The 20,732-nt window shown below is 44.5% G+C and overlaps 1 pseudogene; it reads left to right on the forward strand.

Moving 5' to 3' along the window:
- The first annotated feature begins 3,170 nt into the window (after positions 1–3,170).
- Positions 3,171–20,732, forward strand: part of LOC145361234 (immunoglobulin gamma-1 heavy chain-like) — a 171,811-nt pseudogene continuing 154,249 nt past the window's right edge.

Genomic DNA, 20,732 nt, shown 5'->3' on the forward strand with positions numbered 1-20,732 from the left:
CCAGCCACTCCCTTCTTCCGTCTGGGTAATATTTGAGGATGAGTCAAACTGATAAGAATGAGTGCAATTTGTTTTCTGATCTCAGAGTCTTTTACTTGTTTCCCTCTTTCTTTGTCTTCATGAAAAGCTGTGACTTTGAAACAAGACGCTTTTGTGATAAATGGACGGTAGAAAACTGACATGAGGATAAGGCTGGAAGATCGGAGATGGAGTGGAAAGAAACACGTGAACTAACAGCAAAGAACAAAGAAGATTCCAGAACAGGAACAGGTCCTTCGGCCCTCCAAGCCTGCACCGAACATGCTACCCGACTTAACTAAAATCCCCGACCCTTCCAGGGAATGTATTCCTCTATTCTCATCCTATTCATCTATTTGTTAAGACACCCCTTAAAGTCACAACTGTACCCATTGTTGCTACCTCCCCTGGCAACGAGTTCCAGAGATCCACTACATTCTGTGTGACAAAAAATCTGCCTCATACATCTCCTTGAAACCTCACGCCTCAACCTTATGCCCCCAGGAATTGACTATTCTACCCTTGGAACAAGCTTCTGGCTATCCACTCTGTCCATATCACTCACAAGTTGTAGACTTCTATCAGGTCTCCCCTCAACCTCTGTCTCTCCAGTGAGACCAAACCAAGTTTTTTCCATCCTCTCCTCGTGTCTAATGTCCTCCGTGCCTGGCAACATCCTGATAAATCTTTTCCTGTACTTTCTTCAAAGTCTCTACATCTTTCTGGTAGATTGGCAACCAGAATTGAACGCTACATTCCAAGAATGCCCTCACCAAAATTCCATAAGTCTGTAACATGACTCATCAATTCTAAAACTTAATGCCTCGGCCGATGAAAACAAACATGCTATATGCCTTCTTGACCACCTTCTCCGCCTGAATTGCCACTTTCAATGGCCCGTGCTCCTGTTCACCCAGACCCCTTTGCCCATCAACACTTTTAAGGGTTCTTCCATTTGATGAATCTTTCTTATCTGTATTAGAACTTCCAAAAGGCATTGGCGCACATTTGTCCGGATGAACCTCTATCTGCCATCTTTCCGCCCAAGTCTATAATTGGCCTATAGCCTGCTGTATCCTCTAATGTTCCTCATCTCTATCATCAATTCCATCAACCTTTGTGTTGTCTGCAAACTGACGAATCAATCCCGTTAATTTCCTCCAAATAGTTTGTGTATATATTACAAACAACAAAGATCCCAACACTGAACCCCGAGGAACAACACTTGTCACAGCCCTCCATTCAGAAACACACCCTTCCACTGCTCACCTCTGACTACTTTCACTGAGCCAGTTTTGTATCCACCTTGCCAGCTTACCTATGATCCATTGCGACTTCACCTTCTGCACCAGTCTGCCATGAGGGACCTTGTCAAAGGTCTTACTGAAGTACGTGCAAACAACATCCACTTCCCTACCCTCAACAGTCATCTTCGTCACTTCCTCAAAAACTCAACTAGGCTCGTGGGACATGAACTCCTTCTCATAAAATCATGTTGCCTCTCAATAATATGTCCAAATGTTTCCAAGTAGGAATAAATCCTGTCTCAAAGAATACTCTCCAATAATTTCTCTACGTCTGATGTAAGGCTCACTGGCCTGTAATTAGCTCATTTTTTCTTGCTACCCTTCTAAAATAAAAGAACAGCATTGGCTATTCTCCAGTGCTCTGGGATCTCCCCTGTGGGCAGGGAGGATACAAAGATTTTTTCTCAAAGCCCAAGAAATTTCCTCCCGTGTCTCTCTCAGTATTGTGGGGTATATCCCAACAGACTCTGGGGACTGTCTACAATAATTTTTCCTCTAGTAGCACCCCTTTTCCATCTCAAAATGTCACATCTGCTCTTCGGGGGTGGGGTGGGGGGAAGGTGTTAAGCTAATTTGTCAGGGGGATGGGAAAATGTGATGTGGACCAAAAGCCAGTGTTGCGGTTACGAGGTACTGAGGAAGGTACCAAGGTCGCAGGAGTGTACAGGCAGGCAAGATGGTGGGTTGAAGTGCATTTACTTCAATGCAGGAAGAACAGGAGTAAGGTAGGTGAACATGGAGCATGGATTGGTACTTGGGACTATTATGTTGTGGCCATTCCGGAGACATGGTTAAAACAGGGACCAGACTGGTTGTTGGCAATTCCGGGGTATCGATGTTTCAGTAAGAGTAGGGAAGGCGGTAGAAGAGGTGGAGGAGTAGTATTGTTAATCAAGGGTATTTTGAGGGCTGCTGAAAGGCATTTCGAGGGCGATCTATCCACTGGGGTAATATGGGTTGATGTTAAAAATAGGAAAACACCGGACCCATTTCGGAATAGAGATGTGGAGGAAGAAACTGCAAAGCAGATTATGTATAGGTGTGGAGGCCACAGGGTAGTTATCATGGATACATTGCAGTTTCCATGACAATTCTTTCACACTGCTCTTGATTGCACAGCTTTGCAAAGACCATTCACAGAACATGAACAGCTCTATCTCAGTCAGCCATGTCACATACTAAAGCGATGACTTGACTAAGCTCATTAGACATTTTTTTCATTCACATATTTGTGACAATTTGCATTTATTAACACATTTTCCTTACAATCAAACACACTTGTTGACTTGAATTGTGGCCTCTCGGACTTCCAGCATGAGTAAAAACAGACCAACAGGCTGAATTTACAAGATTCATAACCTTTTACCTCGCCAGTGAAAACACATCCTGAAAATTAACCTGAATAACTCGCATACCCAAACAGGATGGAGAGGTTTGCCAGAGCATCCAATCTTTCCCATGTTATTTTCCTCGGCAATCCTTTTATCCACCACTTGTCATTCCACTATATTTTGGTACAACATGGATTGTAAGGGGTTAACTGAACCAGTTTGTTCAGTGACTGTCATTAATATCAGTCTCCCTAGAACCCGACTGTGCCTCTGGAGAGATTGCCACGTCTATTAATAGGTCGAGGAATGAGGGATGGTTCAGAATCTGAGAGCAACAGACTAATATTTCACAACATAGCGACCGAATAGTTTAACAGCGGATCACAATCTGAGAACAACTGTTTGGAAGTCAAACGGAATGGATGAGAATCTGAATCCACCAGCCTGGAATGTTACAGCATCGGACAGATCTGTATCCCTGGCTGTTTACTGTCTTTTTTCATTTTACGAATACATGTCGCCGTTATGGCGGCTCGAATGCATCCTTCAAGTTATTCAAGCTGGTTACTATCCATTTCTCGCGATTATTGGTGTGCCAAGTAAGTAGTTATAACTGTTTATTATTTCTATTAACAATGTTGAACTACAGTGTTCGTGTATTTCCTGACGATGGATCACCAAGGCTCGGAATGTTGGATCTATTCTCTCCCCACAGACGCTGCCAGACTTGCTGAGATTTCCCAGCATTTTCTGTTTCTGTTTCAGATTCCAGAATCCACAGATTTGCCTTTAACAATATATTGAATTATTAGGTTAGGGGGAGGTTTAGGGTTAGATTTTGGGAACACTGTATCCATTGTCTTCAGTTATCCTCACAATCTGTGCTTTCATGCTCACTGATTCCAGTCCTGGCGCAGAGTAGGAGTGAGGTCCCCCCTTTGATACTGAACTGAGTTTAAATCCCAGATCATCTCAATCATCAATTTCAATTAATAGCATCTTAGTAATATCAACATTGTATTGTGTATATATCAACACAACGTGATGTTAAACCCTTTACAAAAAATTCTGCTTATCTTCCCTGCGGCGAGATAACATTCCCACCTTCACCAATTTGTCCACTTAACTGCATTATTCCTGTTCCCTGGAATAATTTGACAGAACGAAGATGTACATTCTGCAAAACGTTCAGATACTTCTTAATTTGTTTTTGCGCATTCCAAAAGCAGTGTATTCACCCAGGGTCAGAAAGCCTGCCGTAACATCCCTGAAAGTGTTTTGAGGATGCATCACTTTGAAATAGAACATAGAACATTACAGCGCAGAACAGGCCCTTCGGCCCACGATGTTGCGCCGACCAGTTACAAAACAATGACCCACTAACCTAAACCAATCCCTTAGAACATAGAACATAGAACATTACAGCGCGGAACAGGCCCTTCGGCCCACAATGTTGCGCCGACCAGTCTTATTTAAAAAAAAACATTGACCCACTAATCTAAACCAATCCCTTTTCGGCCATAAACCTATCCACGGATCTCTTAAACGCCCCCAAACTAGGCGCATTTACAACTGCAGCAGGCAGGGCATTCCAATAACTCACCACCCTCTGGGTAAAGAACCTACCCCTGACATCCGTCCTATAACAACCCCCCCCCTTAATTTAAAGCCGTGCTCCCTCGTGCTAGATTTCTCCATCAGAGGAAAAAGGCTATCACTATCCACCCTATCTAAACCTCTAATGGTCTTATATGTTTCTATAAGATCCCCTCTTAGCCCCCTTCTTTCCAGCGAAAACAACCCCAAATCCCTCAGCCTCTCCTCATAGGACCTCCCCTCCATACCAGGCAACATCCTGGTAAACCTCCTCTGCACCCTCTCCAAAGCCTCCACATCCTTCCTGTAATGTGGGTACCAGAACTGCACACAGTACTCCAAGTGCGGCCGCACCAGAGTTGTGTACAGTTGCAACATAACGCTGCGACTCCTAAATTCAATCCCCCTACCAATAAACGCCAAGACACCGTATGCCTTCTTAACAACCTTATCTACTTGATTCCCAACTTTCAGGCATCTATGTACACATACACCTAGATCCCTCTGTTCATCCACACTGTTCAAAGTCCTCCCGTTAGCCCTATACTCGACACATCTGTTATTCCTTCCAAAGTGAATTACCTCACACTTCTCCGCATTAAACTCCATCCGCCACCTCTCGGCCCAGCTCTGCAACCTGTCTAAGTCTTCCTGCAAACTATGACACCCTTTCTCACCATCTACCACACCTCCGACTTTGGTGTCATCAGCAAATTTACTAATCCACCCAACTATACCCTCATCCAGATCATTAATAAAAATTACAAACAGCAGTGGCCCCAAAACAGATCCCTGAGGCACACCACTCGTAACCGAACTCCATGATGAATATTTACCATCAACCACCACCCTCTGTCTCCTATCCGCTAGCCAATTCCTGATCCAATTCCCTAGATCACCCCCAATCCCATACATCTGCATTTTCTGCAGAAGCTTACCATGGTGGACCTTATCAAACGCCTTACTAAAATCCATATACACCACGTCCACTGCCTTACCCCCATGCACCTCTTTGGTCACTTTCTCAAAAAACTCAATAAGGTTAGTAAGGCACGACCTACCCTCCACAAAACCATGCTGACTATCTCCAATCAATTCATTACTCTCCAAATAACTATAAATCCACAAAATCCTACCCTCCACAAAACCATGCTGACTATCTCCAATCAATTCATTACTCTCCAAATAACTATAAATCCTATCCCTAATAATTTTTTCTAAAACCTTGCCCACAACAGAAGCGAGACTCACCGGAATCTCAGTGCCAATTTGGCATCCAAAATATCACCCAACCTATTATGTGTCCCATTACCAGAGCCGTTCATGTCCAGCTCTGTAAAATTTCTGAACTTTTCCATTTCCCTGTCTCACCTCATCTGTTGCTTGAAGCTATCCATGTTTTTTTTTACATCCATCCTTGGATATCCGGAAACACTCCTACCTTAACCACTTCGCAAACTTGCCTACAAAATATCAGAGTTCTGGATCAGGTTGCTGCCCTTGTACTAATTCACACATAACATCTGTTATCCAAGATCTTGCTGATCTTCCTTGGCTCCTGATCAGTTGTTCGGGTCATAGAATATTCAAACACAAAGTGGTTTGTTGGTCCATTGTGCCTGTGCCGGCCATTGATCAACTGTATAATATAATCTTATTTTCCCCTCTTTCCCCATAGTCTTGGTTGGTGTGCTGTTTGAAGTGACTGTCTAAATGCTTCATGAATTTTCTGAACGTTTCCACCTCTGCCACTCACATCGGCAGCGGGTTCCAGATTCCCACTGTCTTTCTGTTGAAAACGCTTTCCATCAAATCCAGGACGTTAAAGAAATCCTGCTGCATTCCTTTAATCTATGCCCCTGGTAATTGGCCCCTCGACTTGAGGCGACATTATCTTCTGATCTACAATGTTTATACCTCTCACGGTGTTGCGCACTTCAGTGAGGTATCTGCTTTAAGAATAAACATCCCAGCCGAACCATTTTCTCTTCGTATCTGAAACGACTTAACGCAAGCAGTATCCTGGAAAATCACTACTGCGCCCTCTGGAATGCAATCACATGCTCCGTGCAGCATGGCGAATAGAACTGCACACCGTTCTCCAATGGTGGACTTATGGTTGTTTTAGATAACCCAATCATACCTTCCTGCATTAAAGCTCTGTTCTGTAGCTAACGAAGGCAAGCAACGCAATTAAATTTGGCACGCGCTTAACTACCTGCCCCACAGCCTTATGGATCTTCGGACACATTTTATTCGGCTCTTTATATTTCCTGCATCCTGTCATTCACTGTATGTCCCTTTGCCTTGTTGGACCGCAAACAAAATGCATCGGTTCACACTTCTCAAGCTGAAATTACATTTGCCAGTGTTTTATCAAACTGCCCAACCCGCCTGTATGATTCTGGAACCTTCTTCACGATTGACCCCATTATAAATTTGCATACCTTCTGTGAACGTCATATTCATATCATATCTTCATTGTTAAGGTGCACATAATTAACGCTCACTGCAAGCAGCAAACAGCCCACACAAATCATTATTTTACGCCACTGAACGGAAGTCTCCAGGACAAGACCCAACTTCAAATATGATCCTCTGATTCCTGCGTAGAATGAACATAAGAACGTAAGAAATAGGACCAGAAATGGGCCAGCTCGCCCTTCGAGCCTGCCCCGCAATTCAGTAGGATGATGGCTCATCTGAAGTGGATGAGTTCCACTTTCCCGCTTTCTCCCGATAACACTTAATATCCTTGTCTATCAGAAATCTATCTACCCATCACTTAAATACATACAGCGAGGCAGTCTCCACCGCTTCAACGGGCAGAGTATTCCAGTGATTCACCACCCTTTGAATGAAGAAGTTCCTCCTCAACTCCGTTCTAAACTGCCCCCCCCCCCCACCCCACTTATTTTGAGGCTGTGCCCTCTAGTTCTGTTATCCTTTCTAAGCGGGAAGAATCTCTCTACCTCTACCCCTTTGTAATCTTGTAAGTCTCTATAAGATCCCCCTCAACCTTCGAAACTCTAACGAGTACAGACCCAGGTTATTCAATCTCTCTTCATCAGCTAACCCCCTCATCTCCGGTATTCCTCTCTAGTTTGTCGACGGGCGGTCTTCCCATGTGTTCTTAACGGATTCAACAGACTGCCATGCGGGACCTTGGGAAAATCCTGACTGAAATCCAGTTAGAATTGATCAAATTCAATGCCCAACATCAACACATTTAATGATGCATTTATTACTCAATTAATGTGGTAATTTTACTTTGAGTTGCGAGTATCCGAGTTTCTTTCATTTTCCCACAGTTAATTTACTGACAATTGTGATCCTGTCCCGAGGAAAATGTGGCCTTTCTAAATGTGTGACACGCTACCTTATCGCCATGGCAGCAGCGGATCTAAATGTTGTGATATTTGACCTCATATTGAGGCATATTCCAGTCGTTTTTAAGGAACAATTTCAATTCCTGTTGTCCATCCCCATGTGCAATATTCACGCCGTCTTTCTTTATTCAGCCACCGACTGTTCTGTCTGGTTCACTGTCACTTTCACTGTCGATCGATTTATAGCGATTTGCTGCAAAGAGCTAAAAACAAAATATTGCACTCAGAAAATGGCGACTGTTGTTTTAGGGACAGTGACAACATTGAGTTGCTTAAAAAACATTTTCTGGTATTTTATGCTCACAGGCGAGTATCAGGAGCAAAACCAACGTTGGTTTTGTATAGTACGTAGCAAGGATTTGACTTCTTTGGCCTGGGGAACAATTGAGTTTCTTCATTATATTCTAACTCCGGCAGTGCCTTTTGTGCTGATTTTGCTGCTTAATGTTTTCACCGTTAGACACATTGTCCTGTCCAGCAAAGCCCGCAGAAGACTCCGGGCTCACAACAGTGGGGAGAGCTCCAAAGACCCAGAGATGGAAGTTCGACGGAAATCAATCATTTTACTGTTTGTTATTTCAGCCAATTTCATTATATTATGGTCGGTGATTATGCCATTTACGATATGGAACCGGATGTATTATTTGGGATATGAATCCATGTATCTCGATTCGTCTGTGCAGGAATTGGGATTCATGATGCAGCTTCTGAGTTGTTGCACGAATACTTGCATTTATGCAGTGACACAAAGGAAATTCAGAGAGCAGTTGAAAAATACCTTGAAAAATCCCTGTAATCTGTAATTCATTGACGGGCATAACGGAATTAAAACAATTGGAAATGTTGCATTAAATGTAATGATCGGTATGTGATGCTGTTCTGATGGTTGGCTCGAGGCTGATTTTAATTTTCTCAGGAATAGTGAGGCCTCATTCTTATTAGAAGAGGCTAAGATTTGATAGTCACCACTTGGGCATAAAATAAGTAGAAAATAATTCCAGGAAGTGAAATATGAGTGTCAGGTAACCTGGAACAGCAAAATAAAGAGGTTCCTCAGTTATGACGTTTTGATCAAATAAATTCCGTGGTGTCGGGAATTTGAAGTGATACCAGGGATATCAGGAGAAGGGTATAACATTTAATATTGTGGCATGGCTGATAATTGGTGGTGCACTATTGGATATGTCCAATTATAACCTGTGGTGTTGATGCTGCAAGAAGCCAGCCTGATATAGCAACTGGAACAGGGAACTGGGCAGATGCTACATATGTATTGTCTGTTGTGATATTACTTGCGGCGTTTTTAAGAGTTTTATTAAATAGTGCCACGAATGGGCAAACATTAACACTGCAATGGAGTTACTGTGAACATCCTGCAGACACCACAATCTGGCGCCTGTTCCGTTACACTCGTGAATAAAATTAGGATGGCCAAAGCACCTAACCAGCCCGTCTTTCGCAGTATGGAAGGAAATCAGAGTGACACAGGGAAAAAAAAACACATAGATAAGCTAAGAACATGCAGACTGCGCACAGACAGTATCTCAAGCCAGGAATCGAACCCGGCTCCCTGAGGCAGCAGTGGTAACCACTGTGCCATCGCGCCGCCAAAATTGGGGAGGGGTAGAAGAAATATTTGAGGCAAACTATTGAATGGAGAGAAAATGTAGCAAGTACATAAGGGGGAGGGAAGATTTGCTGCATAAATAGCATGTTAGGTGGTACCAATGTGTGAAATGCACCTTGGGATATGTGGGCATACATCAGATGATATGGTTGAGTTGGTGTGCTACATCATGAACAATGGCTGAGGGAAGGCATGTCCTGCACTTGGGCAAGAGAGAAGGGTGTTTCTCCTTGTTAGAATGTGCTGGCCGAGATATAAACTACTTACAATGGGGCGGCACGATGGCACGGTTAGCAGTAGTGCCTCACAGCTCCAGGGGCCTGGTTCTATTCCTGGCTTGTGTCATTTTCCGTGTGCATTCTGCACGTTCTCACCGTGTCTCCATGAGTTTTCTCCGTGTGTTCCGCTTTTGTTCCACATTCTGAAAGACATGATGGTTTGATTCATTGACCTGAACCGGCGCCACACTGTGGCGATGTGGGGAATTTCACTACAAATGTATTGTTCATGTAAGCCTTTCTTGTGAGTAATAAATAAACTTTAAACAAAAACTTACACTGACTACGTTAAATTGTCTCTTAGTTCCGAACCCAGGGAAACATTCGAAGTGACTGTTCCACTCAGAACCCGTCATGTTATGGAACCCCTGCAAGGAAATAGAGAGAGAAAAAACAAACTTCAATGAGAACGTAAAAAACTCCGTGAAGCATATAAAATTGAAATCAGGAAAAAAACACACTTTTTTTGGAGGAAATGACATGCTGGGTCGCTTGGCAGGCAAAATACAAATTGTCAAAGATTATTGCGAACATGCAGAGGTGGACTCTCAGCTGCAGATGCTGTGCACAAACAACAAAAGTGCCTCTATATTCCACATCTCTAGAAACAACCTGACACAATCATGCTGGATTCAGTTATTTTAAATATATTAGCCGGTAAGTTACCACAGTGGTAAGCACTGCTCCCTCACAGCTCCAGGTACCAGCGTTCCATGCCCGGCTTGGGTTACTGTCTGTGTGGATCCTGTAGGTTCACCCCGTGTCTGCATGTGCCACCTGCGGCTGCCCCGGTTTCCTACCACAGTCTGCATGTTTGCGGGTAAGATGCATTGACCATATTAAATTGCCTCTCAGTGTCCCAGGATGTGTGGGTTAGACTGATTAGTGGGTTAAATATGTGGGGTCACGGGGATAAGGCCGAAGTGAGATTTTTGTCAGTAGAAATTCGATGGGCAGAGTGGTTCCCTCCTGTTTTGCAGGGTTATATGGAAAGGATTCTGTGATATACAAGTTCCAATCGGGAATGGGATCACATCCCAGCGCATTGGTTAATAGGGTCAGATCTCTTCTACACTGGAACAATAATTCAAAACAGCCGGGACACAAGGGAAACATGTTTACATACCTGGCATGCAGAAAGAGGCGATTTACCATCTATACCTGGGAAGAGGTGATTTGCCACACATCTCTTTAAACTATGCTAATACCATCTCCACTCACATTGTCTGCATCTGTAAGACTTGAATAGCAGGTTAGCTGCAAAGACTAGCATTCTAATCAGTATTCTGTAAACTGTGTGTGCCTTTATCTGCCTTTCTCTGATCAGAACCTTCCACACACCTGAGGAAGGAACACCATTTCCGAAAGCTTGTAAGATCACTATCAAATAAACTGGCTGGACTTAAACATGGTGTTGTGGGACTTCTTACTGTCTGGACACTTACCCAGGTGGGGGGATACAGCATCGGGTGTCTGCTTCAAAGTAACTCGGCACCGTTTAGTCAGGGCCTCACTACTGGTTCTGGGAATATTAAGACTTAAAACACTGCAAGCAGATTTCATTCGCACCTGGGGAAACCCTGTACGACTGTGTCAAATACTCATAAGGTGTAGGCCACTGACCTAATCTACCATGCCTTTCTTGTAATAATACTGCTGAAAGTGTGTGACTGGGGGCTGCAATCTCCAAGGTGTTTGGTATATCTGTGTCGGGGACTAGTAAGGTTGGCGTTGTGGCGAGGGTGCGCTTTAAATCAGTTCCTACAGCTGTGTGTTGGACCGTCCACTCCCAGGTTGTGTGTCTCACGAGGTGGCCTCTTACCTCGCCGTTAACTAGGGGTCTCCCTTCACTATCCCACATGGATCTACAGACCCAGGTTGGGGAGCCCGGACACCATCAATCCAGGGTTCCATAGGCAGGGACAGTTGGATACAGGGGTGGGCTAGTGCTTATGTTCTACATGGGGTGACCGGAACCTTCTATCTCAGCCCAGCTGACTGCACCTTGTGGGAACTTGCTGTGCATCACAGGAATTTTGTCGAAAAACGCGTTTGGATTAGTTTTAAGAGGGAGTTCAGCACTTTCTGGAAATTTGGGATGATACATAGACACAGACTGACAAACACGGGGTAAAAAGTAGGGGAGGGGACTCACAACAGGCGAGAGTGTGGGGCTTGCTTTGGGAAGGACTGCGACGAGGGAGGGGGGAGCGAGAGAGAGAGAGAGACACAGAGAGAGAGAAAGACAGAGAAAGGTGGAGGGAGCGGAAGACAGAGAAAGCAGAGAGAGATGGAGGGAAGTGGAGAGAAAAAAAAAATAAAGGGAGGAACAAAGAGGGTCAGAGAAAGACAGACACGGAAAGGGAGAGAGTGAGAGAAAGACAGGTAGGGAAGGGGGAGAGAAAGGCAAACAGCGAGGGAGAGAGAAACAGACAGCGAGGGAGAGAGAGGAGAAAACAGGAAAAGACAGCATGAGGTGAGGTTTGTGGGTTGCAGCGAGGGATTGGGAAGAGACACAGGATCACAGTGTCCCAAGCCAGGAATGGAAACCGGGTCCCTGGAGCTGTGAGGCAGCAGCGCTAATCCACTGCGTCACCGAGCTGCCCTACATGTTATGATTCAATTCTGAGGGTGCCGGGGGGGAGGGGGTGAATTTCACTGTCTCAGCCCCTCTCTGCCTCACTCTCTCTCTGGATAAAGATTTACCAAATTAGAAAAAAAAAGTTTTCAAACAATTGACAGGAAATTCTGGCATCTTGCTGTGCACCGCAGGGATTTTGTTTTTAAAATGGATTGGTTTCGTTTTAAGAGGAAGTTCAACACTTTCTGCAAACTTGGGAAGACACGCGCGCGCACACACACACACACACACACACACACAGACACACACACTCGCACACACATACTCACACACACACACACACACACATCCACACACACACACAGACAGACACACACACACACACTCTAATCAGTATTCTGTAAACCGTGTGTGTTGTTACATGCTCTATTAGTGATCAGAACTCTCCACTCACCCGATGCAGGGGCAAACCCCGAAAGCTTGTGGGTTTACAATCAAATAAACCTGTAGACTTTAACCTGGTGTTGTGAGACTTCTTACTGTGTTTACCCCAGTCCAACGCCGGCATCTCCACATCATGACTACCATCGAGGGAGAGAGACCCAGGACCTGGGGCTTTGTGCTGGGTAAAGGGGGTTTCAGGTATCAGTGAAAGCACACACATACATTCACAAAGACAGAGTTCCCCTGATAGTTACCAATCAACGTGTAGAGAGACCGAGCAATGGATCCCCAGCCTTTTCATACACTCACTGAGTCAGCCAAACTGCCCACACATCCCCAATCAACCTCCATCCAACCACATCTCCGACACCTCACCTGAGCCCACCGACTCCAGGTACGGCCCAGTCCAACAATCCGTCTCAGAGAGGGTTCGGGGGGTGTGCTTTTGTTTGTGTTTGATGGAGGTGATTTTGTGTGTGTTTGAGGCGGGGTGGGGGGGGGGGGGGGGGCGGAGGTGGAGGGGGGTGGTGTTGGGTGGGTGGTATTGTGTGTGTTTGAGCGGGGGTGGTTTTGTGTGTATGTGTGTGTGTTTGTGTGTTTGTATGTGTGTATGTGTGTGTGTGTGTTTGTGTGTTTGTGTCCGTGTGTTTGTGTGTGTGTGAGAGAGTGAGTGGGTAGTTGGGTGGGTTATTGAGAACCAGGCAAACGGTTTATCCCAAGGCTCTTCCTTCACATCACCAAAACTGAGAGCTGAGGGAAAATGGGTTTAAAGTAACTGGTAGCCTGGGAGAGACCAGGCCTGAATGTGGATTATATAATTTGTTCATCCTGAACTCCATTGGTTACAGATTTGCATCCTTTGCTGATTCTTACAAAGTTCGTTTTTTGCTTAAACTGCCTGAACTAAAACATTTTTTTGCAAGTTATTTGTTTTTTGTATTTACAATTCAATTTCGGATTTCCAAAACACCCTCTGTTGTTGTCTCTCTCGCTGTCTGGATGTGTGTGTCCTGTGTTTAATGGTTCATGAGTCACCACAGATCAGAGCTGCAAAAAAAACGTGTTTAGACTTTTTTGAGAGTAGAAGCACTCATTGGGGGAGGAGAGGAAGCGAATGAGAGAGATGTTTCCGTCAGATAAATGCTGTCAATGTGTCTTTAAGCAGCAGCTCTGCAGACAGAGAGAGAGAGAGATGCAGAATTTTCAACTCTCTGGCAACTGTACCCAGGGACACAGACACACATACACACAGACAGATATCAGCTCCTGTTTAAAGGAACAACCAGGCTGGAGTCTGTACCTAATTTCCCCAACCCCGCCCCCCCCAACCCCCACGCCCCCATCCCTCGTAAAAAAAAATGTACTTCATTCATGAAGTCTGTGAGGGTTACATTACATGACTTCCCATTCAGTGTAATCCAGTTCAGTTTGTTAGAATACAGTGTGGGACCCTCTGAAGGAGTTGACACATTAGTTAGGTTTCTAATCTTCATTTCCTATCAAACATTCTCCAGTGTGTTGGGCTGCACAGATCAGATCGAGCTGGGCACGGGCAAGACCACAGCAGATGAGCCAGAGTGACCCCTGCCTCCCCCTCCAGCCCTATCCATCCTGGATCTACAGCTGCCTGATTCCCCTGAAAACTGCAGTTATCCACACTGTTTACCACATTTCACCATTCTGTCTATAGCCCCCCGAAACTTCCTGTTGTCCACAGTATTTGCTACATTTCACCATTCTCTCACTATCCCCCGGAAACAATCTGTTGTCCACATTGTTTATTAGATTTTAACACGGATCCCTATCCTCCAAAAGCTAACTGATATCCTCACTGCTTACTGATATCCAATCAGTAAAGCTTACTGATTGATATCCAATCAGTCAGTGCCCACAGAAATCCTGGATATATCCCCAACATTTACAATCCCGACAAATCCTTCTGTTATCCTTATTCTTTGTTATGCTTAAGGAAACTGCCTGTCTTTCGGAATCCTAGCTCTATCCTCACTCATTACAATATTTCACCATTCTGTCTGTGTCCTGCCAATTCCTGCTGTCACTCTCACTGCTATTGCCTTTCTCCTATCTCTCTGTGTCCTTCCAAATTTGATGGTAATCATCATTATTTACTACATTTCAGCAATCTGTCTGGCATCCCAAACCCTGCTATTATCCATACTGCTAACTATGTCTCACCAATCTACCTGTGTCCTCTCATGTCCAACTGTTATCCTCACTCTTTCTACTTCTCACACATCTGTCTGTGTCCCCCAAACACTGTTATTATCCTCATTGCTGTCTAGAAATCCACAATCTTTCTTTGTACTATGAAGGCCTTCTGTTATCCTCAGTCATCTCTACATTTCACCACATTGTCCGTGTCCTCCAAAAACTAGCCTACATCCTCATTTACTGCTACACTTCACCAATCTGTGACCTCACACAACCTGCTACTATCCTTTTGTTTACCCAGTTTCAACTCCCAGCCTGTGACCTGCCACATCCCACAAACATCCTTATTATTTACCACATGACAGCAATCTGTCCATGTCCTCTCAGTTACCCCTCACTGTCTCCATCTGCTGGTGTCCCTGTCTTACCACATTCAGTATAAAATACTCACTGTCTCCATCTACTGGTGATGCTGACTCAATGCACTCATTGACCTATCTCTCCATTTGCTGTTGATGCTATCTCTCTGCACTCAGTTACCCCTCACTCTCTCCATCCGCTGTTGGTGTTATCTCACTGCACTCAGTGATCCACCTCACACTATATCTGCTGGTGATGCTGTCCCAGTGCACTCAGCCACCTGACTCTCCATCAGGGAGTGATGCTGTCTCAATGCACTCAGTAAGCCACCAAATTCTCTCCATCTCCAGACCAGCCTGTGACACTGACCTCAAATGACACAGTGAACCGAACCAGGCATGTGGCACTAAATCTCAAAGGACAGAGTGAACCCAGCCAAGCCTCTGACACTCAAACATAAAGGATCCAGTGTACACAAACAGGCCCCTGACACTGAAACTGAAAGGGCAGAGTGAACACAGCCAAATCTGTGACACTGAATCCCAAAGAACAGAGAGAACCCAGCCCAGTCTGTGACACTAAATCTCAAATAGCAATTCGAACACAGCCAGGCATGTGACACTGAATCGCAAAATACACAGTGATTCCTGCCAGACCTGTAACACTGAATCTCAAATGGCAGAGTGAATCCTGCCAGGCCTGTAACACTGAATCTCAAATAACACAGTAACCCCAGGCAGGCCTGGGACACTGAATCTCAAAGGACACAGTGTATACACCAGGTCTGTGACACTGAATCACAAGTAACAGTTTGAAGACAGCCAGGCCTGGGAAACTGAATCTCAACAGATAGACGGATCCCAGCCAGGCCTGTGACACTGAATCTGAAAGGGCGCAGTGAAACCAGCCAGGCCTGTAACACTGAATCTCAAGGAGCACATTGATCCTAACCAGGCGTGTGAAACTGAATCTCAATGGACAGAGTTAACCCTGTCAGGTCTGAGAGCTTGAATCTCAAATAACATTTCGAGCACAGCCAGGCCTGTGACGTTGAATATCAAAGGATACAATGTATACAGCCAGACCTGTGACACTCAAACTGAAAAGGACACAGTGATCCCAGCCAGTTCAGTGACACTGTATTGAAAAGACAGAGTGAACACAGCCCGGTCTGTGACACTGAATCTCAAAAGACAGAGTGATTCCAGCCAGGTGTCTGACACTGAAACTCAAAGGACAGTGTGAATACAACCAGGCCTGTGACACTGAATCTGAAATGACAGAGTGAACAGAACCAGGCCTGTAACACTGAATCTGAGAGGGCACAGTGTATCCAGCCAGGTCTGTGACACTGAATTAAAAGACAAAGTGAAGCAATGAAGGCCGATGACAGTGAATCTCAAAGAACAGCCTGAACCCTACCAGGCATGAGATTTGCACCTCAAATAATAGTTCAAACACAGCCAGGGCTGTGACACTGAAACTTAAAGGACAGAATTAACACAGACAGGCCTGTGACACTGAATCTCAAATAACAATTCGAACACAGCCAGGTCTGTGACATTGAATCTCAAAGGACACAGTTTACCCAGCCAGGTCTGTGACATTGAATCTCCAAGGACACAATATATCCAGGCAGTTCTGTGACACTGAACCTCCAAGGACACAGATTATCCAGGCAGTTCTGTGACACTGAACCTCCAAGGACACAGTTTATCCAGGCAGTTCTGTGACACTGAACCACCAAGGACACAGTTTATCCAGGCAGTTCTGTGACACTGAATCTCAAAGGGCACAGTTTATCCAACCAGGCCTGTGACACTGAATTTCAAAGGACAGTTTGACCCCAGCCAGGTCTGTTACAATGTATCTGAAAGGACAGAGTGAATCCAGACAGGTGTCAGACACTGAATGACAAAAGACAAAGGACACTGATCGATAAGTTAAAAGTGCATTGGATCCAGGGTAAATTGACAAGTTGTGCCCGTAACTGACCCAGTGTTAAGACACAGAAATTGGAGGTAGAGGGTGTTTTGTTGAAAAGGAGGCTGGTGTTCAGAGGTGTACCACAAGGATCAGTGTGAGTTCATGATATAAATAGGTGTATACAAATAAATATCTGTACAGAAAAAGACAAGTAGGAGATCATTAAATATTTGGCAGTATTCAAAGTAGCAAAATTATCTGGTCGATAATGGGCAGGATATCGCAAGAATTCTCACAAAACCAGGTTAAAGTCCAACAGGTTTATTTGTTATCAGGAGATTTCAGAGCGCTGCTCCTTCATCAGATGGGTGATGAAAAGGCAGCGCTCCGAATGCTCGTGATACGAAATAAACATGTTGGACTTTTATCTGGTGCTGTGAGACTTCTGACAGAGCCCTCCCCGGTGCATCGTCGACATCTCCACACAGTGGTCAGGATGTAGATGACAGAGAGATACATTGAATGTTCCTTTGTACAAAGGAATTGAACCATTCAAAAAAAAACAGTGCAAAGGTGGGCGGGTTAGGTCGATTATTAATTGCCCCTTAGTGTCGCAGGATGTATAATTTAGGGTTTTACCAACATAAAAAAATGTGGAGTCAAGGGGATAAAGCACGAGGAAGATGCTCTGTTGGAAAGTCAGTTCAGACTCAGCAGAATGACCTTCTGCTGCAAAATAGGGATCCTATGGTTCAATCACTGAGTGTTAACCTGTGAGTTCTGGGATTGGAATTAATGCAGATATGTTGGGATTTCAGTTAATGCTCAGGTAAATAAGATTCTGCACCAAGGTATTTGGACACTGATCAAACAAATAGTAAATAACCAATATATTTTTGCTTGGAGATGTGAGACGTAAGAAATTTTAGTTGGAAAAATATGTTTTACAGACAGGTGCTGCCAAATGGAAAGATGAATGCTAATGATATCAAAGACCAACCAATGCTTGTTCATTGAACCTCCATAAACTGACTCGATACCCACAGTATTTCCTAAATAACCAATCCATAATAAGTCTCCATCCTGGATAGCATATCAATATCTGAAATTGTAATTTCCATGGCACCCAGTACCTGCTTAAGACTTTGTCGCATCACAAAGTGACTACAGTGCTTAATCCGCCCTCTCAGTAATAAAGGAAGTCAGGGATGCCAACGTCACAAAATGACTCACATGGAAATCACTCCGTGTTTGTAATTTATCATTTCACAGGTTGGATACATTTTTGAGAACTGAAATACATTGAAACTGACCAAAAACTGTCAACATATTATGGAAATAAACGAGGAGCTGTACCCAGTATCTCAAGATCTTATCTGCTCTCATCTCAATGCTATGAGTGAACTTGTGCTCCCGGTCTGCTGTGTTCACGGGGGAAGCACTGAGGGATAATAGATATGGAGCTGAATGGTGGAACCTCCGCGTCTAAGCTGTCAAAGGTCTATGTGTAGTGTATTGATTTATGCAGCCCAGGCAATCGGTTTAATCTCACACCATTGATTTCAAATTTGTTGAACACAAGTGAAATTAATAAGGTTTAGCGACACACTACTCCTGGAGTCCCCGATAACTGTTTATAGATGCCATTCTGTCACATGCTGCTGGTGAATTCATGAAGGTACCTGAAGTTTTACATGTCCCAGTGCACTGCCCGACACAAGTTCCAATGTGCAATTGCAATCTGTCAATATTAAAGTGTAGCAGCGACTAACATGCGAGCAGAGACCTGACCACAAGGCCAGGTGCTTCCTGTCGGTTCAGCAACACAGGGAAACGCGCAGCGAGTGTTCTGAGGCTGCGCAGACAGTGAGCTGCTTCGGGATGACACAGAGAATAACTCAATACCAATTGTTCAGCTTCTCAGGAATCATTTCTTCCTGTATGGAACAGATATGGTTGTGGGCTTCCCCTCTCTAAACGCGGCTCTGTAAAGACATTCACTCAAATGACTGTCAAGTTGATCATGAAAATAAAATTACATTTGTCCAGCAGATAAGAAATATTTCTGAGAGGCACAGTCCCGCCGAACTCTGTCACTCTAAACTGGGCGGAGGCAGCAAAATCGCTCAGATATGTAATGGTGCTTCTAAAGTATGTCCAAAAAGTAATTAAGTTCAAATAGAGATTAACAGTCTTTTAACAGAAGCATTTAATCTAAGATTTCCGGATAGAAATGTTACATATTAAGAATATTCATAAATTGGGCTTTCTGCCTTTAGGGAATATTGTTCTCCAAATAGAAGACAGTAAAAACTTTGGAGGTTGTTCTCAGAGCAAGGAGCAAAAGGTCTGTTTTCACCCGGGAAAAAAAATCCAGATGTTACAGATTTGAACTTCTTGCTTGAGTTGGTGCTGGAGTGAAATCTCTTCACTTTTCCCTTGTGAAGATGTGAAAATCAGGTTGTGAATTCAGGCTGTATTCGGGCTCCATAGGATTCTGAAACAGCCGATTGGATTGGACTTGTTGGTGAGAACACTCACTCACAGATTTCTTGAGGAAAGTGATTGGATCTGACATGAAATTTATGCATTCTCTCCACATCACAGCAGTCCATTCCCTTGGATTTAACCTGGGAATTTTAACCCTTATCCTCTCCACGGCCTTCAACTGTTCCTCAGAAATTGTTCTTTGAAAAAAGTGGTAAAACAGTGCAAAAAATGTACATAATCCAGTGGAGGCCGAATATGATTTGCAAACATTTCCCATATACATTTTCTTCACTCGCCTGTGTCTGTGCTGTAAGATATGATGATTCGAAGATCCGATGCTGGGTGAGTGACTCACTTCCTTATCAAAAATGTAGGCCTCGTTTGCCGCACAGGGGAAGGAGGTGGATAGCATTCTGGGGGCTTTACTCAAGAGACAGGCCAGTGAATAACACAGGAGGCCCCAATGAAGTTCCGACTTCTATCAGTCACCTCTCCCCCGCCCCCCTCTGTTTCTCCCTCCCCGCCTCTTCCACACTTCCCCAGATCTACATCAGTCCAATACCCCATCTCGGCTCCTGGCTCTCGATAACCTGTCCTGATTTCTGCTCTGGTTTTCTATCTCAAGGTGAATCTGGACTGAAATGTCCTCTCTCTAAATTTCTGTCAGACCTTTTAACATAAAACTCACAATCAAAAAAAAAGAGAGGGGGTGTGGGCACAATCCCATCCTGAAGAGGCTGCTGCACATTTTATTGAACCATTGAATTCAGCCACTTAGACTCTGTTGGGGAATTAAGCAAATGTAAAAGTTCTCCTGGGATTGAGGCCTTGAAGTGCGGCCCAGTCACAGAGACTGCATTATTCCACAGGTAGAAAGAACAACTCCCCCTCCATTCCCCCCGGTTAAACAGAACAACTTTGTCCATCCAAATCCCCAGATCCTACCTAAAAACACAAGGAGGACTCTGGGAACCCTAACCCCTAACCCCTAACCCTAACCCCTAATCCTAACCCTAACCCTAACCCTAACCCCTAACACTAACCCTAACCCCTAACCCTAACCCTAACCCTAACCCTAAACCTAACCCTAACCCTAATCCCTAACCCTAACCCTAACCCGAACCCCTAACCCTAATCCCTAACCCATACCCTAACCCTAACCCTAACCCCTAACCCTAACCCCTAACCCTAACCCTAACCCTAATCCTAACAC

Source organism: Carcharhinus amblyrhynchos, chromosome 34 (genome assembly GCF_965287045.1).
Source record: "Carcharhinus amblyrhynchos chromosome 34, sCarAmb.v2.hapA, whole genome shotgun sequence".
Taxonomy (NCBI): Eukaryota; Metazoa; Chordata; class Chondrichthyes; order Carcharhiniformes; family Carcharhinidae; genus Carcharhinus; species Carcharhinus amblyrhynchos.